Raw genomic sequence first — 25,912 nt, forward strand, 5'->3', positions numbered from 1 at the left:
TCACGGGAAAAAGTCAAATATCGCTTATTGATCTTGTTAAGAAGCACAATCACGAAGTTAGTTTGGTACATGTACTTATGTACTATTTCAACTGATCTATTTTTCAGACACGACCTTAACTTTTGCATTGCTTTGCCGATACCATGGCGGAACGATACAAGGTGGCAGCATGGCGACATACCTACAAATATGAATAAAAAATTCATGTACTTTGTTTTTGTAAATTCGATGGACAAATGTCAAAATCGTACTCCGACGGAAGTTAATGTATCAAATCAAATAAAAAAAGTTTATAATCAGCTAGCTGTCCCATGCTGCCCCCCTTGTATCGTTGCGCCATGGCCGATACGACTCATGTGAGCGAGCAATGGCTTTTCTTATAAATAACTGCAACTTTAATCGTCGCATTTAGTTTGTTACCACCGACTGTGATCATCCTGCTATCATATTTTCACTAAGCTGAATACTAAGTTTAAATTAGCGGTGAAATAAAATATGTTAGTTAGTAACTGCTCAATAAAGAAAAAAACGTTATTTAACTAACAACTTTAAATCTATTGATAAACTCCAAAGTAAGACAAAATAGTTTGGCTGTGAGTTTGTTGGTTCTTAGCAAGAAAATATTAAGTTTTACCGGCTTACTTAAGGTATGTTAAATATTGGAGATATTACGTTTAGCATAATTTTATAAATACTAGCGTTGTTCACACGAGGCTCATTAATTCCAGTAGATTTTCTGCATGTGTATTGTTCTTATAGTTATGTAAATATTGAAATCATAAAATCAAATAATACATAAAAAATGCCTACTACCGACAGAGTCGGCGTAAAATATGTGTGCATGCATCGATTTTGGGCACGGAAAGTTTTGAAAAATCATATAAAAGTTACATTTATGTTGTTGTTGTTGTTGTTGTAGCAATGCTCGCCCCACCTAATAGCCGCGACCGATCACAAATTGTCATCAATATCCTCTAACGGGAGTCCAAGGAAACTTGCCGTTTCAACAGGGGTGGACCATAAGGAAAGGGGTGTTAGAGGCGTTGGTTCCACATTACAATTAAAGAGATGGTTGGTGTCATGTGGGGACACATTGCAAGCAGGGCATACATTTTGTATGTCGGGGTTGATTCTGGATAGGTAAGAGTTTAACCTGTTACAGTATCCAGAACGAAGTTGAGCAAGAGTGACACGCGTTTCCCTGGGGAGTATGCGTTCCTCTTCTGCGAGTTCTGGATATTTTTCTTCAAGTACTGGATTCACCGGGCAATTCCCGACATAAAGGTCCGACGCCTGTCTATGGAGTTCACCAAGGACCTGCTTGTGTTTTTCCGCTTCATACGTCTGGGTTCTCAGGTGCCGTATTTCCTCAAAATGCTTACGGAGATGACTCCTTAGGCCCCTAGGCGGTGCTGGTTCGTCAATCAGATGTCTGTTGGGATGCCCAGGTTTCTGGGTAGTCAACAGAAACTGTTTGGTCAGCATCTCATTTCTCTCCCTGATGGGGAGTATTCTCGCCTCATTATGCAGATGGTGTTCTGGGGACATAAGAAGACAGCCAGTGGCGATTCTGAGAGCAGTATTTTGGCAGGCCTGTAGTTTCTTCCAGTGGGTGGTTTTTAGGCTTGGCGACCATATGGGTGACGCGTAGCACGTAATCGGCTGGCTAATTGCTTTGTATGTGGTCAAGAGCGTTTCTTTATCTTTTCCCCAGGTACTGCCAGCAAGGGATTTGAGGATTTTATTACGGCTCTGAATTCTTGGAACAATTGCGGTTGCGTGCGCACCAAAATGTAGATCCTGATCAAACGTCACACCCAAGATTTTGGGGTGTAGGACAGTCGGTAGCGTAGTGCCATCGACGTGGATGTTCAATATGGTCGACATTTGGGGCGTCCGTGTTGTAAATAAGGTCGCGGAAGATTTAGTCGGTGACAATGACAGGTTTCGCGAGGCGAAAAAACTGGAGAGATCAGGGAGATAGCCGTTTATTTTATTGCATAGCTCATCGATCTTTGGGCCTGGGCCTGTGGCCATTATTGTGCAGTCATCGGCGTAGGAAACGATTGTGACTCCTTCCAGTGGTGAAGGTAGCTTAGATATGTAGAAATTAAACAAAAGCGGGGATAGGACACCACCCTGTGGCACCCCTTGTTTAATTCTCCTTTGTTTTGATGTTTCGTTTCTGAATTGCACCGATGCCTGCCGACCAAGCAGATAATTTGCGGTCCACCTTTTAAGACATGGGGGAAGGGTAGACCCTTCCAGGTCTTCCAGTAACGAGCCATGGTTGACCGTATCAAAAGCTTTTGATAGGTCTAACGCTACGAGTACTGTTCTATGGTGGGGATATTGATTCAAACCGCAATTTATCTGGGTGCTAATGACATTTAGCGCGGTGGTAGTGCTATGGAGTTTTCTGAAGCCACGCTGATGAGGGGCTAGCTGCAAATGTGCTTGGAAATGAGGGAGCAAAATGGCTTCAAGCGTCTTTGCCACTGGCGATAGGAGAGATATCGGACGATATGACTCACCTACGTTAGCTGGTTTCCCAGGCTTTAGTAGCGGGACCACCTTGGCCATTTTCCATTTCTCGGGTATGACAAAGGTGGAAAGAGACAGGTTGAAGACATGCGCTAAATATTTGAAACCCTCTTTCTCTAGGTTTTTAAGCATCGGCATGGCTATGCCGTCTGGGCCCACTGCTTTGGATGGTTTAGCGCGACCAATGGCGTCCTCAACCTCTCTAGCGGTGATGGTAATTGGTGACGCGCTGAGTTTGTGTTTATGTGCATGTCTATTGGCTCTCCGTCTATCTTTGTCGACCGTAGGATGCATTATATATTGTCGGCAGAAAGCGCTCGCGCATTTTTTCGCATCCGACAGCACCTTATCGCCAAAGGCGATGGAAACTTTGTCTTTGTGCTTAGTCGGATTCGATAGGGACTTTACGGTGGACCAAAGTTTACCTACACCGGTAGAGAGGTTACAACCTCTTAGGTGCTCTTCCCATTTCGCCCGCTTGTGTTCGTCCACAAGCAATCTGATGCGTTGGTTTATATCCCTTATTTGGGGGTCGCCTGGATCAAGCTGTCTTATAAGGTCGCGTTCCCTCGCTAAGCTCGCGGCCTCCGCCGGGAAGTGGGGCCGGATTTCGGGAATTCTCCCGGCGGGAATGAAATGTGCCGAGGCGGATTCAATGACCTTACGGAAGGCACGCTCCCCTTGGCGGGCATCAGTCGGGTTAGGGAGGGCAGCAAAGCTGCTGTCTGTTGCAGATTTATATTCTTCCCACTTTCCTTTTTTGAAGTTTATGAAAGTGCGTTTTTCGGTGACGATGAAGTCGGCGGTACGCTCGAACGAAATAAGTATGGGCAGGTGGTCGGATGCCAATGTTACCATCGGCTGCCAGTTGACGCAGTTTACGAGTTCTGCGCTCACGATTGAGATATCTGGCGAGCTATGACAGCTTCCTACCATACGTGTGGGGGCGTCTCCGTTAATTGTGCAGAACGTCGTTTCGTCTATTTGATCCGCCAACATCTCACCCCTACTGTCCGCCCGCAAGTTTGAATGCCATAGGTCGTGATGGGCATTGAAATCGCCTAAGATAATGCGATTGTTGCCAGTGAGTAAGGCCTCGATATTAGGGCGGTATCCACTGGGGCAACAGGTGACAGGAGGGATGTAGATGTTGATGATTTCTAGATTTGCATCGCCTGACCGGACAGATAGGCCTTGACGTTCTAAGACATTGTCACTGCGGTCGATGCCAGGATCAAATATATGATATTGCACAGAGTGGTGTATAATAAACGCGAGGCCGCCTCCATTTCCGCTCTCGCGGTCTTTCCTGTGGACATTATAACCAGAGCAGGTCTGCAATGCAGATCTTGCTGTGAGTTTAGTCTCTTGAATCGCAGCAATGCGGATGTTGTGCCGCTTCATGAAATCGACTATCTCCGTAATCTTCCCAGTTAGTCCATTACAGTTGAACTGCAGAATTCTGAAGTGCATGAGGGGTGACGCCGCCACTCTAGGGGTAAGTGAGGGGTGACTACGCCTAGGTTGTGGAAGGCCAGGACGCAATTGCTGTTGTGGCCTTGGGACTGGGCGCCCTTGGGCAAGCATTGGGGTACCCGGATGATTTGGGTTTGCGACCTGGCAACATGGCGCGATGAAACCCGTCGAGGGGTTGCCGTCGCGGAGACCAGAACATCTAGGAAAGTGGCACCACCCAAGGCAGGAGCTGCATTGAGCGGATGTCGCAAACCTATATATTCTGTGCTGGCAGACGGTGCAAACGGAGGCAGGGACTAAGAGTCTGTTTCCCTGACCTGCACGATTGCTGCCAGAAAAGAGGGGAGGAGAAGAAGACGGGGGCAGGGGCTGATGCTCAGCATTGCTACCAGCTCTACTACGAAGGTAGTAGTTATGAGTGGTATCAGCTGTTTGAGTTGTTGGCGCCGTGGGGCGCGAGCAGCGCTTAGGCGTAGACTACGGGACGCCCTTGGGCGTGAGCAGCAAGGAGCCACAAAAGATTTATAAAAGTTACGTGGACGTCGGGTTTTGGGATCAAGCCCAGAACAACCTGTCCGATGCAACCATCCCTTGCACGAGACACACTGAACAGAGTATGACCGTCCTAAAAAGATTCTTTTCTGGCAAATGCAGCAAAACCATTTCTCAGGACCGGGGTGAGGAGACGGACCCGGATTGGGTTCGATACCTTCCCGGAGTAAGAGAATATGTAGCAGTCCTGCTGCAAGGAGCTGCTGGGAGGATGACAATTTGTGGGAGGGACGAAACAAATTAAATGGGGTCACACTGAAATGACAGTCCTTGGTCGGGAAAAATCCCGAGTCGCTCCGGTACATAGAACCGACTGCCTTGGGAAGCAATTTTGTCAATACTAACATACTGGCATGTATTTTGAATCCAAATATGAGCCCTATACCTTTATTTTTGCGATAGTCAAATTATAGAAAACACCTAATGATAAGAAGGGCTTGCTAGACTGGGGTTGAAACAAAAGATTACTCTAAAATCGTGGTGCAATATTAAAACGTGAGTAAGATAGCTCGAAAGCTTGTAAAGAGCTAACAGAAATACTAAGGTTATTCCGAAGAGATGGCCCCAATGTAATCCTCAACCGGCTACCATTGAACCACAACGCTGTGCTTTGCGACCAATTAAATATCTGACCCTCATCCCTGACTCTATCTTTAACGCATTACGTGAAACTGAAGAAACTTCACTAAACACGATCAAAAAGAACTTATGATTCGGGGTACAGAACATCCAAGTACAATTAGAAAGATGAGAAATTCCTTTCGCTGAGCTCATATTTAAATTCGGATCTCTCAAATCCTTTCTAGTATTGGAGCTAGGTTCAAAAATTTAGAGACCGTCTTAGACGATCTTCCTTGGGTAAAAGGGGAAAATAAACGAGGTGATTGAACAGGTATTCACCGAAAACAACTTTATTCAAGAACAAGTAAGGAAGGCTAAGTTCGGGTGTAACCGAACATTACATACTCAGCTGAGAGCTTTGGAGACAAAATAAAGGAAAATCACAATGTAGGAAAATGAACCTAGGGTAAACCTGGAATGTGTTTGTGTGAAATGGGTATCAAATGGAAGGTATTAAAGAGTATTTTAAAAGGGAGTGGGCCGTTATTCTATAGGTGGACGCTTTTTCGAGATTTCGCCATAAAGGTGGACCAGGTGTGACTCTAGAATGTGTTAATACGATATGGGTATCAAATAAAAGGTGTTAATGATTATTTAAAACGTGGTGGGCCTTAGTTCTATAGGTAAACGCCTCTTCGAGATATCGCAATAAGGGTGGACCAGGGGTGACTCTAGAATGTGTTTTTACGATATGGGTATCAAATTAAAGGTATTAATGAGGGTTTGAAAAGGGAGTGACCCTTAGTTGTATATGTGAAGGCGTTTTCGAGATATTGACCAAAATGTGGACCAGGGTGACCCAGAACATCATCTGTCGAGTACCGCTAATTTATTTATATATGTCATACCACAAACAGTATTCCTGCCAAGATTCCAAAGGCTTTTGATTTCGCCCTCCAGAACTTTTCCATTTTCTTCTCCTTAATATGGTAGGTGTCACACCCATTTTACAAAGTTTTCTCTAAAGTTATATTTTGCGTCAATAAACCAATCCAATTACCATGTTTCATCTCTTTTTTCATATTTGGTACAGAATTATGGCATTTTTTTCATTTTTCGTAATTTTCGATATCGAAAAATTGGGCGTGGTCATAGTCGGATATCGGCCATTTTTTATACCAAGATAAAGTGAGTTCAGATAAGTACGTGAACTAAGTTTAGTAAAGATATATCGATTTTTGCTCAAGTTATCGTGCTAACGGCCGAGCGGAAGAAAGACGGTCGACTGTGTATAAAAACTGGGCATGGCTTAAACCGATTTCGTCCATTTTCACAAAGAACAGTTATCATCATAGAATCTATGCACCTAGCAAATTTCACAAGGATTGGTAAATTGTTGTTCGACTTATGGCCTTAAAAGTATTCTAGACGAATTAAATGAAAAAGGGCGGAGCCACGCCCATTTTGAAATTTTCTTTTATTTTTGTATTTTGTTGCACCATATGATTACTGGAGTTGAATGTTGGCATAATTTACGAATATACTGTAAAGATATTAAATTTTTTGTTAAAACTTGACTTAAAAAAAAAAAATGTTTAAAAGTGGGCGTGTTCGTCATGCGATTTTGCTAATTTTTATTTAGCATACATATAGTAATAGGAGAAACGTGCCTGCCAAATTTCATCATGATATCTTCAACGACTGCGAAATTACAGTTTGCAAAACTTTTAAATTACCTTCTTTAAAAGCGGGCATTACCACGCCCATTGTCCAAAATTTTACTAATTTTCTATTTTGCGTCATAAGGTCAACGCACCTCCCAAGTTTCATCGCTATATCCGTTTTTGGTAAGGAACTATCACACTTTGTCGGTTTTTCGAAATTTTCGATATCGAAAAAGTGGGCGTGGTTGTAATCCGAATTCGTTCATTTTAAATAGAGATCTGAGATGAGCGCCCGGGAACCTGCATACCAAATTTCATCAAGATACCTCAAAATTTACTCAAGTTATCATGTTTGCGGACGGACATGGTTAAATGAATTTCTTTTTTCGCCCAGATCATTTTGATATATAGAAGTCTATATCTATCTCGATTAGTTTATGCCGTTACGGATTACCTTTATGCGAACAAAGTTAATATACTCTGTGAGCTCTGCTCAGCTGAGTATACAAATAATTTATAAACATTGGCCCGTAATCATAGTCGCTGACTAAAATACTGTTTAGTTAAAATCTTGCCTAAAGTAAAAATGGGATTAAAATTTTGATCTGACATAGTCATATTAAACACAGTTTTCAGCTAAAATAAGCAAGGACAGGGTATCCGCATGAAAAAAAATGCATTGGTTAGCGCTGTGAAGAAATTTTTTAGAACTTTTAAAAGTTCACCCTCTTCCTTACAACCGTTGTTGACTCCACGTATAAACAAGTAAAGGTGTCTAAGTTCGGGTGTAACCGAACATTATATACTCAGCGTGAGCTTCAATTGTACATTTCATTTCTAGATAATTCATGAGTTACTTCTTAATTTTGAGTTTGCTGTCGCGGCTCTTCCTTTGGATTGCTGTTGTACGGTTTTCCGTCTCGGGGCACTATCTTCCACCAGTTATACATCTCACAATGGTTCGCTTGGACGTTTACGGAGCGTTGTCCAACAATTCTCGTCCTGTAGCAGCTGAATTTGTGGCGTTATTTCCTAGTCGCCGAGATTAAACACCACGGTACCCAATACCAAAGGTTATGCGAGGACGAATCAAACTGGTGATTGTCTTTATGATACTCAAGGCCGGCTTCAATCGCTGGTTTGGGAGCCTTTAGATAATTTTAGATGTTTCGAGCGCTTGTAGATTCAGCACAAATCTAATTTTTCGTGATTTCGAGCCAATGCGGTACGCGGAAATTAAAGGCAAAACGTATTAATACATTCATTTAATGTAACTTGTACTTCTGCAGAACAATTATTTCAGCTCTCAGGCTACAACACTAGACGCCTTCTATTCTAAGCGAGCACGAGAAGAACACTCGCTTATTCATCGAATTACATTCAAAGCAACAACACTAACTCGCTTATTTTATCTAGTCCTCGCGAAGTCGGCTAATCAATAACCGAGTTGAGAGGTAGTGTTGAAAATAGAAAAAATTGCTCTATTGTGAATGAAGTTTAAAATACACCAAGGAAATTTTTTGACATATAGAACTATCGCAGCCAACTTCACTCAAAAAGCGCATAACAAAACAAAACAAAAGACACCAGAAATTGTGCAAACATTTAATTGTACATTAAAATACCCGCAAGCCAAGCTTTTCTTTGGTGGAAATACATTTTTTTTGAACAGCTACCTATTTGGAAGATATTTTAATTTCATCGTACAGGTGTTAAATTATATCCCGTCGATGTTTTTAGTTGTTGTAGTTGAATGTGTAATGTGGAGTACGTAGGTGAGTATAAATTAAATTATTGAATTTTAATTTTGTGCTGTTTATATAATAAATCATTTGTTTTTACTTTTTACAGGTTACTTATTGTCTACACGCCACTTTGGTACCCTCACCCATCGTGGCTCGTTATGCATGAACGTAACATGGTTGGCTGTTTTTGTTTTAGATGTGGTTTGGTTGCGTACCATCGTTAATTATGATTGGTGGCCTTGGAGTTAAGTTACGGTGAGTTTCGATATATTTTATGCTTTAACACTGATAACAGCAAGAAATGCAGCATTTGCCGCACTGCGATATTCTACTGACAGAGTAAGTATATCTTTATACCGTGGGCAAGGCGATTCATGATAGGTGCGGAATAAAATACTAAAACAACTCGCCTAATTTTCAAAATCTCATTCTTTTCAGCTGCCATATGTGGCACGCATTTTAATTGGCGTCAATGATTGGCATCAAAATGCGCAAATGCATTGTTAGTGCAATCTATCTCAAATCGTTGGAAGCACGCGGTTTCAAAAATCCACGTCCTGAAATACTGAATCTTATGTCCACAGATTTCCATTCATTCTGGAATGAATTCTGGAAGGTACAGCCTTTCACTACACTTTACTTACTCTGCACACAATTGGACGCAGCATTTTTAGCTGGTCTTACATTTGGCATTATTCTTATACCCATAAATCGTTGGATTGGACGTTATCCACGTTGTCTCATGCCACAAGTGAAACTATAAGTGATGCAAAGCAAATCAAGGTACATGCGTGGGAATATGTATTCATTGAAAAAATATGTGCCTGTCGCAAGAGGAAGTGGGTTTTTTAAAGAAACATAAATATTTGGATGCGCTTTGTGTTTACTTTTGGGCTACCCCACCTGTATTGATGTCCTTTCTGAGTCATGGTAACTCAACTAAGTTGAATGAAAAATAATGTAATGGAGATGCAATCAGCGTATTTTGAACATGAAAATGGCGTAAAAAATTATAATGATTAAAATCAGCAGCCAATTTTTCGTTTATAGAGTGTCAACTTGAATGTGAAAAAGGTATGGAATATAAGCTTAGATTAGAGTTGCTGTATATATATTCGGTTGCATTTGGGCTAAAACTCATTTGTGGTACCACAGAACATTTTAGACTCTCTGAATCAAACTTTTTTAATAAAGATTTTGTGTACCAGTGATATATATTTAAATTTTTTTAGGGCGATTTGGTATGTCTTGAAGGTCCTGTTGGCGGTGGCAAAAGTATTTTAATCGAAGCTATAGTGGAAAGTTTGAATTGTACATCGGGTACAGTATGCGTGCACGAGCTGTCTTCAGGTATTCAATACTAACTTCGATTTGGTTTCCGCAGTTTATTTCATGTTTCTCGATTCAGGTTTCGGTTATGTGTCACAAACGCCTTGGCTACAGCGCGGCACAATACGCGACAACATCAGTTGGGGGAATGTTTTCGATGAACAACAATACAGAGCCGTCTTATATGCATGTGAGTCGACTGAAGGCTTGGAATTGCTGGGCATTTGTAGCTATCATAATAAAAAAAGTATGTCGATTAGAATACGTCGGTCGCTATTGTCGTGTAAACATGGTTTCAGAAAATTTTATAAAACGTCTTATTTCATAAATTGTTTGAACTACTACTACTTATAAATTTTATTCAAAAACGCCATATTTCAGAATTTGTTTCATATGAAAATGTATTTCATTCGCGCTCAGATAAGGTTTTTGATACAAATTCTGAGCATTTTTAAAACAAATTCTCAGATATAGTTTTATTGAATAAAATTTATAAGTAGTAGTAGTTCAAACAATTAATGAAATAAGACGTTTTTATACCTTTCATGAAAATGAAATGTTATATTAATTTCGTCGCGAAACCCAAAATTGTAAGTCCTTAAAGGAAAATAGATAGACCCACCATTAAGTATACCGAAATAATCAGAATGAAGAGCTGAGTTGATTTAGCCATGTCCGTCTGTCTGTTTGTATGCAAACTAGTCCCTCAATTTTTGAGATATCTTGATAAAATTTGGTGAGCGGGTGTATTTGGGTGTCCGATTACACATTTGTCGGAACCGGCCGGATCGGACCACTATATCATATATCGTCCATACAACCGATTTTTCAGAAAAAGAGGATTTTTGTCATATCTTACTCAATTTAACAGATTGAAGCTTCAAACTTCACCATATAATTTCGTATATTGCCCATATTGTAGCCTGAACAAATTGATGAGATCGGTCGTATATATAGTATATATCCCCCACAACCGATTGTTCAGATAAGAAACCTTTCGTAATTACGGCCCTATTTTAAGAGCTAGAGGCTTCAAATTTCAAAGAATGCTTACGTATATAGCATATATTGTTGTCTGAAAAAATCATAGAGATCGGTTGTATATAAAATATATATCTCATACAACCGATTGTTCAGATAAGAAACTTTTCGCAATTTCTACCTTTTTTACGGCTAGAAGCTTCAAAATTCATCAAATTTCATCAAATAGTTACGTTTACGTCATATATTTTTGAAATACGTGATTCATAGTCATAGTTTTTACATGCAGACCACAAAAAACGTGAAGCTTTGCATTCTCACACAAAGTACCTACCTATTTTTTATTTTATATTTATCTTAAAAATCGTTTAGGTATGTGGATCTGTTCACTATATATTTCTTATCTTATACATCCGATTATTCGGAGATTACGAACGGGATAAGATTATTGTTCAGCCCCATTCATGAAAGGTATGAACTCTTGGGCACAGCCGAAGACAGTCCCGTCCTTACTTGTTTTTTTTAATTTTCTGATACCATGTTTACACGAAAATAGCGACCGACGTATTAGAACACGTTTTTAGTTAGAACCAATACAGAAAACATTTCGGGATGGTTTGAAAATTTGTGTATTAATGAGTTTTTTCGAAATCAGGTGGTCATGTAAACATTTTCATTACTTCCACTACTTCAACAGTGTGCTACAGTCCAATTTAGATTACTTTAACTTACATATCTGTATATTTTACTTGCAAACCAAACTTATGTTTAATTATTAGAATAATATCGATTAAGTTTTTTGGACTTTACGAAATTTGTTGGACTGAATACCTTTTTCTTAAGCTTAGTTTTACTTTCAAAAAAGTTGAATCGAATTTTTAATACTTGCGATAAACATAAACCTGTGAAGAGAAAAATAGCAGGGTCAATTTTCAACAAATTTCGTCACTTAAATACTTCTTTTTTATTTCCGATATTTCAAGAAAAAGCTTCTATGAACTTTGCAAACCCATCTCAAAAACGTTTTAAAAAATTTGGGAAAATTTTACCTAAATGTGAACTTTTTATTTGGGGTTCTTAGAACTTTTTTGAGTATACAGTTTCGTAGCCCAGTCAATTTTATTATAACAAAGCACAAGTTTTATTTTTATTTCGCATTGATTTTTGAGTATTTTTTTTACCGAAAAGTCTTTAAAATTTTCTTTCATAAAAAAACTGTTTCACAATTTGTATAGAAGAAAATCTCAAACACCCTTCAAAAAACTTCAAAAATCAACGAGAATTTTTAGAGACCTATAGCATGCATGTCCTTTGTTATACTAAAATTGATTTTGCTACAAAATTGTATACTCCAAAAATGCATAGAACCATAAATAAGAAGTTCAAAATTTCGGTAAATTTTTGCGTTTTTCGAAAACGCTTTCGATACTGTTTTTCATAGCTTCAGTTAAAAAAAGTCATGGAAGTTTTTTCGTGTAGTATCGGAAATAAAAAAAGTATTTAACTGACGAAATTTATTAAGAATTGAGACTGCTATTTTTCTGTTCGTAGGTATAAGTTCATTATCAAAAGGTTTGATGTTTATTAATCTTAAAAACGTGTGCATAAAACACTGCCTTTTATTTTAAATTGCTTTATATGTTAGGAAATTGAAGTACAAATTAATTTTAATTTCTACTAGAAGTATGATATGTTTAAACGGTTGTTTTTTATGAAATTGGTGGTTTTGAAAAAATTTAAAAAAGATAGGATCCGTAAATTGCCTTATATTTTATGAAATTGAAGAACGAATTAATTTAAAAAATTACTAAATGTATGAAATGTTTATGCTGTTATGTTATGTTGTTATGAAAGAAAGTGTTTAGAAACACATTCTATTTAGCATTTAGTATTTTTAATAATAGTGCATAACTATACAGATGAACCGTTTCTTTGCAGAGTGTCACAAGTACACTTTTCTATGTATCGAATTATTTAGATTGATTATAAACAACCGGTAGAGGTAGGTTACTCTATGTAGAGTTCAGTCTGGATTATAACCATGTTCAATTTTACGATTATTTTATTATCAACTGGACTCATATGTCAGTATTATTATTAACAAAAAGAAAAAAGAAATTTCATATTTTTGCCAATGATTTAGTTAAATTTTTTCGAATACGGTTTTAAGAATGCTTGCTTGAATGGAAATAACTGTAGCTTACCAAAATTGCAATAAGTTCAATGATCTCGCAAATGTACTTGTGCCAATAAACGGTTCAAATATTGTATCCACATTCGAGATATGCGCCGCCGATAAACGCCGCCGCCGTGGTGGACAGTCGAACTAGTACGAAAACTGAAGCTACGCGGTCATCCATAATGAGCTCTTATAACATAAGGCCGGAAAACAACAGTTCACATCTTTCAACTTTCATTCTAAAACATCGTTTTGATTTAACGAAGACTATTGAAATCAATGTGGTGAATACAAACGTCTGCAAACTTTGGTCTACATTTTAAAAATTTGATCCAGGGTCCTTGTAAAATTTTAATTATGTAGATGCGCCGAGGATTATACGATACCCATATCGAAATGACATCCACTTAGACTGCTTATGATTTCGAGGGCGGCATCCTTCCCCAAGCGGGTCAGGGGTTTAGAATATACCCGCGGTAGGTATGCCTGTCGTAAGAGGCGACTAAAATACCGGATTGGCCTGAAGGTTTAATGTGGCCATATAAATCGTTCCCGAGATGGTCGGGCCAGCACCTTAATGATGCTGTGTTACCGGAGCGTACCGGATCTATAAACGGCAAAGGACCATCACATCGATCACTCCCTAAACCTTCGGGGAGCAACCGTATCGCTACAACAACAACAACAACAACAGGGCGGCATCCTTGGCCGAATAGTCACTCATTAACATTTCAAGGTGCTTCTCTGGTGTAGCTCGGAAGTATAGCTCGACAGAAGCATCCGTTGGAAAGTCTTCGGAGCTACACCAAGAGCTTCTAGGACAGTGACGTCGACGAAGGTATGTGTTCGAAGTCGCAGTCCTATAGCCTCCGTGCTGTCATATGGTGTGAGGGTCAGGTGTGGTAGCGACTGGTGGTCGGGATTGCTACTGTTCGCACATCGGGAATTGTAGCTCCTAAAAACAGCCGAAAAATCTGGAGGCTTCATGTGCCACTAGAGGCATGAGTATTAAAAGACCATTAATAGCAACCGTAAGTCGCCTTTGTGCGTGACCACCAAGGAGTCACAAACTACCCCGAAATATACCGACAAAAGTGTGACCATTTTTTTCAGCAGACGCTGCACTTCCAAAGACCGGGGTTATGTTCGAAGCCTCTCTGGAGTAAGTGAACGAGGGGCAATCCCTCCGCAAGGAGCTACTTCGTAAACCTCTAATCCACATATACTTACGTAGTTGCTAACTAATTTTAATCTCTTATTTAAATAATTATAGGGGACTGCATTTATTACAGTTTATATAATGTTATTTAGTTTTATTTTCTGCTTATAATTTTTGATTCATAACCCATTAGTTTAACAGCAAGATAACTTTAAAATACACTTGACGAATGCGTTAAGGGCTGGTGAAAACTGGTAGGATTTTCAAAATTAATTTTATAAAATATAGTGTTGCAACTCATACATATTAAATGTTGCTGTGTTTCAACCCAAGTACATGCCACAATCCCAGATATGGCTTTGTACGTTTCTTGAACTAAACAAGTATCCATTTGGTTATCGTAGCTGAAATGCAATTGCGCCACCTGTTCTTCATCTGTAAAATACAAGCACCGCTTACGTGGTGCATATACGTAATGACTATACTGTGCTCCTGTATGGTGTTGCATACATCGCAATCCATACGTTAGTTGTGAATAATACAAAATATCAATGCTGCCACATTGTAGAAATATAAGACAACGTCGCTCCTCGCAATCCAACTGTATGCAATCTATATTAGTCGCATATGCGCATAGTTGGTGTATACCGTACTCACAATTATTAGCCTTTTCAAGCTCAGTTGTATTCGATTCCGAGAAAGCTATAAGTAGGAAAATATACTCGTCATATATATAAAAAACTTTATTTTAATATAGCATACCAAGTACCTACAACCAAAGCAAAGATAATTGTGGATACCGTGAAGATATGCAGCCATTGTCCTGTAGTTAACTCCATTTCGCCCTTTAATAAATGGTGCAAAAAGTCCAAATTATCCGCTGTTACTTGTTCAGATACGAGCGTATAACGTTCACTTTCCCACGAGCAGTTGAATATATTTCTATCATCAAACGTTATATCACAACGCTGTAAAAGTATGGGTACACTTCGACCTATATCTGGCACATCGCGATACATTTCCAATGTAAGTGCCTTTTCACTTGCTACGTAACGTATACAGCTAAATCCTACATTGGGTGCAGGAGCCATACAACGTACGCCACCTCCAGCATCATTTAGCTAGTCAACTGCATGTATTGATTTTACCGAACTAAAATAAAAACAAGGAACAAAAAACACAAGGAAAGCTAGACGTCGAAAAGCTTCAATCACAACAGACTGCCAATGATTTCGCAACTCGACTCTCACACCTGCTCTCTGAGGGCACAACTCATCCTGAAGGAATACAGGAGCAGTGGGAGCATATCTCCAAAGCACTTCATACTGCCGCCGAGGAAAAAATTGGTTACCGGCGGCCACGAAAAAACAACTGGTATGATGAAGAATGCCGCGTTGCAACCGAAAGAAAAGACGCTGCCTACAGGGCTACGTTAAAAGCGAGCGCGACAAGAGGAGTGTGTGAACGCTATCGTGAGTTGAAAAGGGAAGCGAGACGCCTTTTCAGGAAGAAAAAAGCAGAAGCAGAAAGGCGTGAGTGCGAGGAGCTTGAGCTGCTAGCCACCAGGAATAACGCCCGAAAATTCTACCAAAAAATACGGCGACAGACGGAAGGTTTTAAGACCGGGGCAAACTCCTGTAGGAATGAAAACGGCGACCTTGTAACTGATGTCCAGAGAGTGCTTAGATTATGGAGGGAACACTTCTCTGCTCTCCTAAATGGAGGCAGCAATTCACCGCGCAGAGATGAAGAACCCGATCCCACAATCGATGATGATGGAATATATGTCCCCCCGCCCGATTATGACGAAGTTAGAATAGCAATAACCAGATTGAAAAACAACAAGGCCGTGGGCGCTGATGGATTGCCTGCGGAGCTATTCAAGTTCGGCGGCGAGGAGTTGGTAAGGCGCATGCAGCAGCTTCTTAGCAAAATATGGGCGGACGAAAGCATGCCCGACGGTTGGAATCTAAGTGTTCTTTGCCCAGTCCACAAGAAGGGGGATACTGCAAAATGCACCAACTATCGTGGAATCAGCCTTCTTAATATCGCATATAAGGTCCTTTCAAGTGTATTGTGCGAAAGATTGAAGCCCACCATGAACCGGCTGATTGGACCTTATCAGTGCGGCTTCAGACCTGGTAAATCTACCATCGACCAGATTTTCACAATGCGCCAAATCTTGGAAAAAACCCGTGAAAAGAGAATCGACACACATCACCTCTTCGTCGACTTTAAAGCCGCCTTCGACAGCACGAAAAGGAGCTGCCTATATGCCGCTATGTCTGAATTTGGTTTCCCCGCAAAACTTATACGGCTGCGCAAAATGACGTTGAGCAACACCATCAGCTCAGTCAGAATTGGGAAGGACCTCTCCGAGCCGTTCGAAACTAAACGAGGTTTCAGACAGGGTGACCCCCTATCGTGCGATTTCTTTAATTTAATGCTGGAGAAAATTATACTAGCTGCAGAACTTAACCGCACTGGAACAATATACTATAAAAGCGTGCAATTACTGGCATATGCTGATGACATTGATATCATCGGCCTAAACACCCGCGCTGTTAGTTCTGCTTACTCCAAGCTGGAAAAAGAAGTGGTAAAGATGGGTTTGATGGTGAATGAGGACAAAACGAAGTACCTGCTGTCATCGAGCAAAGAGTCAGCGCATATGCGCCTTGGCAACCACGCTACTGTTGGCAGCCATAATTTCGAAATAGTAAAAGACTTCGTTTATTTGGGAACCAGCATCAACATTAGCAACAACATCAGCACTGAAATCCAGCGAAGAATCAATCTTGCCAATAAATGCTACTTTGGACTAGGTAGGCAATTGAAAAGTAAAGTCCTCTCTCGGCGAACGAAAATCATACTCTACAAGTCACTTATCGTACCCGTCCTGCTATATGGGGCAGAAGCATGGACCATGACAACAGCAGATGAAGCGGCTTTGGGAGTGTTCGAGAGAAAAGTTCTTCGAAAGATTTATGGACCTCTACGCGTTGGCGATGGCGAGTACCGAAGAAGATTTAATGATGAGCTGTACGAGCTATACGCAGACATCAACATAGTCCAGCGAATTAAAACGCAGCGGCTGCGCTGGCTAGGCCATGTTATGCGAATGAAAGATGATGCTCCGGCCAAGAAAGTGTTTCTATCAGAACCCGCCTATGGAAGCAGAGGTAGAGGGCGGCCCCCACTCCGTTGGAAGGACCAGGTGGAAAACGATTTAAACTCCCTTGGTGTGACCAATTGGCGCCGGTTGGCGGAGCGAAGGAGCGACTGGCGCCCCTTGTTGGACGGCCATAACCGTTTAGACGGTTAAGCGCCAATTAAGTAAGTAAGTAAGTAAGTAAAATAATAAACCTGACCGCTTCGCATAAGTAACAAAGCATTCATTTCTAGTATGAATATATCGTTCATAATTTCTCCCAATGGCAACGGCAAGCGCACCTTGGTCAAATTGATTTTCTTTGTACGTCGCGCTCTTTTGAATACAAAATTAAGCAAATATTCATCATTCCATGTTACAAAAACCGTCTTTCCAGCATCTGTACCATGATTGGTTAAGCTAAGCGGCTGGAATAGTGTATCATTGTCAATAGACTACAGCAGCTTTTCGAATTCCTTGTCATCAGCATCTTCCCCAACAACCTCATCTATGTCCACTGGCAGTATGGGTGGCCCCTGTGATGTTCTTTCACATTCTGCTATTACCAAACGTTGTGAATCACTGATTATTTACTAAAATTCGTCGTCTTCGCATATAAAATCATCCTCGTTATCGGACATTGCAGTAATATAAATAACAAAGAAAACGTCAATAATAAACAACAGATGATTTTGACAGCTGAAATGTTACCAGTGTTGTTAAATACATGCAGGGAAATTTTAACCGAGTTTGGCGTTCTTTTCGCACTCGCTTAGAATAGAACGCGGCTACTATGTAGGATAGTAATAACACTGTGTATAATGATAAAAACACTATGTATAATGATAATAACTTTGTAGAAACTTTGATATAATGCAAAAGCTGATAATTTTTCACAAACAAAAATGAAGAACTTTTTTAATCTCTTTGCATAAGATGACAACGAATGATAATAATAATTTCAATACCCAAAAGGTGGTGGTTTTCTGACAGGTGGCGATCATGCCAGATCGCCATCCTGTACTTGCGGCGAATTTAATTTGGTGGATTTTGCGCGGTGGAGGCTGCCACACGGCCATGAGGATTCCCAATAGGGAATTTAAGGGTAAATACAATGCATTGATTTTAGGGTATAATTCAATATAATACACTTCAATAATCGAATACAATACAAGAGACGGGATATATATATAAATTCATAGATATTCGATATAATACAATTCAATAGTCGAATATAATACCAAGTACGGGTTATATATATAAATTCATAGAGATACGTACAAAAAAAGGAGGGAGATGGGACGGGTGACAGCCTACACCGCGTAACCAATTTCAGACAAATTACTTTTCTACATAACACGAGGCACAGCCCGTTTAAAAAAAATGTCTCCCCATTTCCTCTTACAGTAAAACTTGATAAGTGAAATATCATTGTTTTAAAACTATTTCTTGCTAAGTTATAGCTTATATTATTCTAGTCTACGACCCTTTTAAATTTGTTTTATATCTAATTTGCCATTGTCTTTAACCGATCCCGTCCATTTTTACTAGAAATATTTTCTGCTATAAGGAAAATGTGTGGACACAATTTCATTACGATGTGTTAATTTTTCTTCGAGTTATGGCTACCCAAACATAGAAAATTGCTTAGTCATAAAAGAGCGGTGCCACACCCATTTTCAAAAAATTTTGTGTTTTCCAATTTAATGTTATAATTCAATTTAGAAAGTAAAATTCTATTGACAAAATGCTCTTTTTCGCTAAGATATAGTTATTATTTTCGTCTACGACCCTTTTAAAAATCTTTTATATAAAAGTTGGCGTGTCTTTAACCGATATGGTCCTTTCCTATTTATTGTTATAAGTCCACTTGGGAAATGAAATACCATTGACATACAGCTCGTTTTTGCAAAGATATAGCTTATTTTATTCGTCCACGAACCTTTTAAAAATCTTTTATATAAAAGTGGGCGTGGTCTTTAACCGATTTCGTTAATTTTTCTTCAAAGCATTCCTTATAGCAAAGGCAACCACTCTGCCGAATTTCTTTACGATAGGTTTAACGGTTTTTATGATTAATAATATTTGTAAAATTGATTTTATCGGAAGTGGGCGGTGCCACGCCCATTTTAAAAGATTTTCCAAATTTTTATCAAGCATCTCAATATCAGTCCACATGTAAAATTTCAACATTCTAGGTGTATTATTTACTAAATTATCAGGTTTTTGTGTTTTCCAAAATTTTATAGGTATAAAAAGTGGGCGTGGTTATCATCCGATTTCACTAATTTTCAATGCCAATCTATTCTGGGTCCACATAAGTTATTGTACCAAATTTGGTGAAGATATCTTAATATTTACTCATGCTATCGCGCTAACGGACGGACGGACATGGCTCAATCAAATTTTTTTTCGATACTGATGATTTTGATATATGGGAGTCTATATCTATCTCGATTCCTTTACACCTGTACAACCAACCGTTATCCAATCAAAGTTAATATCCTGTGTGCAAAGCACGCTGAGTATTAAAATATAATTTTGTTACTTGACAAGAACTCTTAAAATACCTCAAAAATTGTCAAAGGAGTACCTCAAGGCGCGTTTTGATCCCAGGAGTCATAATCCGGTGGCGGATATTTATCATTAAATTCTATTTAAAAGTTATTAGTAATCGTATTCATGTTGAATAGTTTTTCCCAATGCATAATGTCGCAGAAGTGATATCCGAAAAATGCAGATGAAGGCACAAAATTCGTTTTCAATTCAATTTGTACGCTGTTTAAAAATTGACGTACGTACTTGTACATGACGCACGTTGAAAGTTTGGTTGCTAGAATGAACTTAATAATCAGTTACCGATTACAAAAATATAAAATTAAATATTTGTAGCTCAAAAGGAAAAATTGTTTTCAAATTGAATAAAAAAGAAAGTGACAGATTTTTTATAAAATTTGACGTTTCCGTTGTGTTATATACACTGAAAGAAATGGTGATAGTAAAATCAACAAATCGGGTCTGTTGTTCTAGACTTAACGAAGATTCGGTGAAATTGATCGAATTGTGGTTAATTCGAACAAGTTCTTTGTCAAGCGAAGAAATTAGTTTAGTCATTTCAACGGAAGCGAAATTGTCGCTCTTAAGTTAACAAAATTCTGTAAAATTGACAGATTCCTAATCAATCTAACTGATTTTTCTGTTAACACAACTGATCTCACTGGTCATTTCAATAGCGATCAACAGTCAATACATGAGCAAATTTCAAAGAGAATTTTACGCTCACTGCGCTCTCTACTTTGTACGTATGACGATGGTGCCACTTGTTGAAAAAAAGAAACACCAAAATAAGAAACCAACCAAATCGAAAAAACACACAAAATAGGAAAACAACAAAAAACTAGTTTTTCAGTTATCAGTACAAAACTAAAAACCCTTTTTTGAATTTACTGTGCAACAAATTATGGGATACCGGGACACCTATTTATCGGGTATAATTTTGCAACTTCTCCTCCAAGCGAAATGCTAAATTGCGCCCTCTTGTTGCAAAAGTTTTGTTTGAACGTACATCATTCTTCCAAAGTTACTAGTATTTTGTTCAAGTTTTTACGAATTTTCACCCAAGGGAACGAATCTAATAAGATAATAAAAAACATCCTTTTTTAATGTTGATGTTCCGACAACATAAAGGTTTGAGTTGTTTTGGAATCGTTTCAACTTATAGTGTTACGAAAATTAAACTTGCCGAATTACATGTAAAGTTACTCCAATGGTGAATTACGTTCCTGCGATTTGATTCTTTACTTTTCTATTACTTACAAGTTCTCTATTTAAAATATTATGTCAAACATTTATACTACAATTTTTGTTTGAAAGAATCCAGTGTGGCAACTAAATGCGACAGAAGAAATTGAGAATGAGCTGAGCTGCAACTGAAAGAATTGAGAATCAGTTTCGTGAATAGTATTTTCATTTCTATTTGCAAAGTGAATTTCAAAACTATAAATTAAATATGTATTTAATTAGCGAGCTTTGCTCATATTGCTTTATACAATGGTTTTTGTAATGGATATTAGAGAAAAATTGTAAGTTTACAAACGGCCATGGTTACTAGGACATATTTCTGAATTTCACTTCTTCATCAGCTAACTTTTCGGGAGCTGAGCGTTGAACTCGAATCTCCAACATTCACATCAGTCCAAGCCTTTAGCTGCTACGCCATATGAATGTTCCGTTGTTCGCTGTACAATTGGTCTCTATGAGTTGCCTTTTTTGTTTATATTCCTTTTGATCACCATGTAGGCACATACACTCTGTATGTAGTTTATTCCTAATGGTGTGGATATGATATTTAGGCGCGCTTTTGAAAGCTTAGTTACATTTGTTCGGATTTTTACAGTATTTGTTTTTAATACTTCCGATGTTACTATTATATCAACATGATCATATGTATTTAATTAGCGAGCTTTGCTCATATTGCTTTATACAATGGTTTTTGTAATTGATATTAGAGAAAAATTGTAAGTTTACAAACGGCGATAGTTACTAGGACATGTTTCTGAATTTCACTTCTTCATCAGCTAGCTTTTCGGGAGCTGAGCGTTGAACTCGAATCTCCAACATTCACATCAGTACAAGCCTTTAGCTGCTACGCCATATGAATGTTCTGTTGTTCGCTGTACAATTGGTCTCTAAGAGTTGCCTTTTTTGTTTATATTCCTTTTGATCACCATGTAGGCACATACACTCTGTATGTAGTTTATTCCTAATGGTGTGGATATGATTTTTAGGCGCGCTTTTGAAAGCTTAGTAACATTTGTTCGGATTTTTACAGTAGTTGTTTTTAATAATTCCGATGTTACTATTATATCAACTTGATCATATGTATTTAATTAGCGAGCTTTGCTCATATTGCTTTATACAATGGTTTTTGTAATTGATATTAGAGAAAAATTTTAAGTTTACAAACGGCGATTCCTACTTCTATTCTGGTTCTTGCCAATTGATATTCACAGCACCCTGACATCTGTTGCAGAATGGATGTGAAAATTGGACTTGTGATGGCAATGGTGCCATAGTGTCATATTTTATTGACACTTTTTCCCTTGCTCTGGGATATATTAACAATTTTTGTTGTTATATCGGCCTACTGATTTGTAAGATCGCGTGTTTGGAGCAGTTCCCGAAATGGATCTATACAACTAGCTTTGGCAGTTGTCTAAATTTTTCTTTCTTCTATTCTAATTTAATAATTTTTTCAATTAGGAAAAAAATGTATCATAACAATAATAATGATAACGTAATTATTGCTAGGCTTTGAGCTCTTTGCGTATGCGTTGCTTTCCAACTCCACAAATAATGCCGCGGCTATTGATTCCATTATAATAGACAGCTACAATTTGTGTCTGTTCTTGGGTCCAGTTATATGCCAATGCAAGCTGCTAGAGTAGAGGAAAGTGAAGCGAAAACGTAAACAATCCTTGCGAAAAGAAAAAATAAATCTTCATAAAGTATTTTGGGCCAGTGCAATGAAATTAGCTCCATACAATTCAGAAAATGTCAACTATATCCGTTTTAATAAAACTTGGTGGCCACGGCAGGGAATTGGCCAAAACAACGACAAAAACACACTTTCAATTATGAAAGCACTTCACTCAAAAAAATATAACACTGCGGCAATATATTCTATTGCTTTTTTTTTTGTACAAAATGGCGTGGATAATAAAATATAAACGTTTTTCAGTGTTTTTTCAAATTTTCTTTAATTTATTCTGTTCCAATTTTCGCATATTCGGTACAAACAGTTGATTTCGAAAAATCATTTGCTCTTCCTCTTCTCGTTACGATTCCGTCGTAATGCAGAATACCTAACTTCGATTAAAGCGGAGCGTAGAACGGGAACGTAATCGAAATACAGAATAGGGGTGATTGTTAGGCCTTGAGCTCGATTCAAACCCGCGATCTTAAATAATAAAATATGAAATTTGGTGAAAGTGTGGGGGAAAGTGTAAAACAAAACAATAAAGAATTTTTGTTGTTAACAATTTTTGTTGTTATATCGGCCTACAGATTTGTAAGATCGCGAGTTTGAATCGAGCTCAAGGCCTAACAATAATTATTTTATCATTATTATTGTTATAATATATTTTTTCTTAATTGAAAAAATTTTTAAATTAGAATAGAAGAAAAAAAAAATTTAGACAACTGCCAAATGGATCTATACAACGAGCTTTGGCAGTTGTCTAAATTTTTTCTTTCTTCTATTCTAATTTAAAAATTTTTTCAATTAAGAAAAAATATATTATAACAATAATAATGATAAAATAATTATTGTTAGGCCTTGAGCTCGATACAAACTCGCGATCTTACAAAACAATAAAGTGTATAATGTTTAGTGTGTGCCAGCATATTTGATATACGCCCAATCGGTTAGTAAGTGCGCAGATATGTATGTATATGTAGCAAGCATGCGTATTTATGTATTCACATATTTACGTATGTATGTATATGGCAACATAAGTACTTTCGTACAAAGCTGTCGGAACAACTTTTTTTGTTCATTTGACTACTAAAACGGTCAATTACGAATCAACGATTTGTGCGCAGTTGATTCAACATCTTGTTGCGATGGATAAAAATTGACAGAAATTTCGGTTGAATTGAACCAAATTTCGGTTGATTTTACTCTTTTTCTTTCAGTGTACTAGAACGTCGTGAAGAAAAGTTGTTTGCATTAAGACAGCTGTGACGGCCAAAATGATGCAAACCTTAAATGTTAGTTGGTCCTAACCGTTAAAGCAGTTTAACTTAATAGACCCGAAAACGAATAGGGATATGGCTAACCTCAATTCTGTATAAGTATGCAGGACTTTCAATGATAATCAAGTTAAATCAAATTTAGGTTTGTCTTCACAAAATCAGCATAAATAAAGGGAGTTTAGTATAGTATAGCCATTGTACATGGACCTGCAAAGTGTAAGTCCCTTTTACATTAGAAAATTATTGAACTCAAGTCGGTGATGACATAGAATAAGGGCTGAAAAAGAGGGAGGTAGTACAACAGCGCCCGTACCAAGCAGATCTTAAAATTTTTTGTTGTTAGTTCTTGTTGTATTCCATGTTTTATTTCACAATATCTTTTAGGAGAAATTTGTAAATGTAAAGGGGAATAGAAGACACAAAAGGAAATACCAGCAGAATTGAATTCAAGAATTCTTTAATGTAGTTCAATCATCAGAAGTTGGAAATAAGAAATTGTTCTTTTATTAGTAGATATTCACAAAAAAAACGGAAAAATTACCCTTATACGGTGGCGAAACTGGTGAAAATTGTATCCGCGCAAAACGCCCTTTTAACTAATTCCTTTCTGTGTACAACAATATCACCAAAATTACACCAACCCCATGAAAGTCTTAAACTTTTTTTTTGCAAAAATCTCTTGACATAGTAAAAGTCATACTTTGCCGCCTCCGGATTATTGCTTCCGAAATTAAAACGCGTCATCTGACACCTCCCCCGAAATTTTTTCACATATAATAAAAAATCGACGCCTGTGGTAAATAATTCCTTCCATATAATACTTATGTATTTCTAAATTTAATGCCAAAATCAATATAGGATGCTACTTTTTCCTCAAAAGATACTAAAATATCAAAACTCACAAATAGCTATGAATGCGGAATAATCTTAATTAAAGATTTCGCATATGTGGAGCCAAGTAACCATCGCACTTTTTAAAATTGTGTAATTTTCGTCACAAATATAATAATACGCATTCTAGCGATAATAAATTATTTCCTGACGTATAAGTATTTGCTTGTCGGGAAAACCTTTTTTCACTTCCATTTAAGTTCATCGCATTTAAATAGCAAATTGTTTAATTTCTCGCAACTTTTGCAGAAGACAGCCAACTTAACTATTTTAACAAGTAAAGGTGTCTAACTTCGGGTGTAACCGAACATTATATACTCAGCGTGAGCTTGAATTGTACATTTCATTTCAGATAAATTACTTTTCTACATAAAACGTGGCACCGCCCGGTTAAAAAAAAATGTCTCCCCATTTCCTCTTACAGTAAAACTTGATATGTGAAATAGCATTGATTCAAAAATATTTCTTGCTAAGTTGTAGCTTATTTTTCTATTCTACGACCCTTTTAAACTTGTTTTATATCTAATTTGCCGTGGTCTTTAACCGATAACGTCCATTTTTACTAGAAATATTTTCTGCTATAAGGAAAATGTGTGTACAAAATTTCATTACGAAGTGTTAATTTTTCTTCGAGTTATGGCTCCCGAAACATAGAAAATTGCTTAGTTATAAAAGGGCCGGTGCCACACCCATTTTAAAAAATTTTAGTGTTTTCCAATTTAATTTTATAATTCAATTAAAAAGTAAAATTCTATTGACACAAAGCTCTTTTTCGCTAAGATATAGCATATTATTTTCGTCTACGACCCTTTTACAAATTTTTTATATGAAAGTGGGCGTGGTCTTTAACCGATATGGTCCATTTTTTCTGGAAATATTTCCTGCTACAGGGAAAATTCGTGTGTCCAATTTTATTACAATCCG

The 25,912-nt window shown here is 38.0% G+C and overlaps 1 protein-coding gene and 1 pseudogene across 1 annotated transcript in view; one reads left to right on the forward strand and one right to left on the reverse strand.

Moving 5' to 3' along the window:
- Window positions 1-366: 366 nt before the first annotated feature.
- The window catches only part of Pxd (Peroxidase), a 1,822,298-nt gene continuing 1,796,752 nt past the window's right edge, over window positions 367-25,912 (forward strand). The window contains exon 1 of the mRNA XM_067760232.1: window positions 367-647. The gene's annotated coding sequence lies outside the window, so the exon portion shown is untranslated. The remainder of the gene's footprint in view (window positions 648-25,912) is intronic.
- LOC137240122 (uncharacterized) lies at window positions 14,402-24,841 on the reverse strand (annotated as a pseudogene).

This window comes from Eurosta solidaginis, chromosome 1, assembly GCF_040869045.1.
Source record: "Eurosta solidaginis isolate ZX-2024a chromosome 1, ASM4086904v1, whole genome shotgun sequence".
NCBI lineage: Eukaryota > Metazoa > Arthropoda > Insecta > Diptera > Tephritidae > Eurosta > Eurosta solidaginis.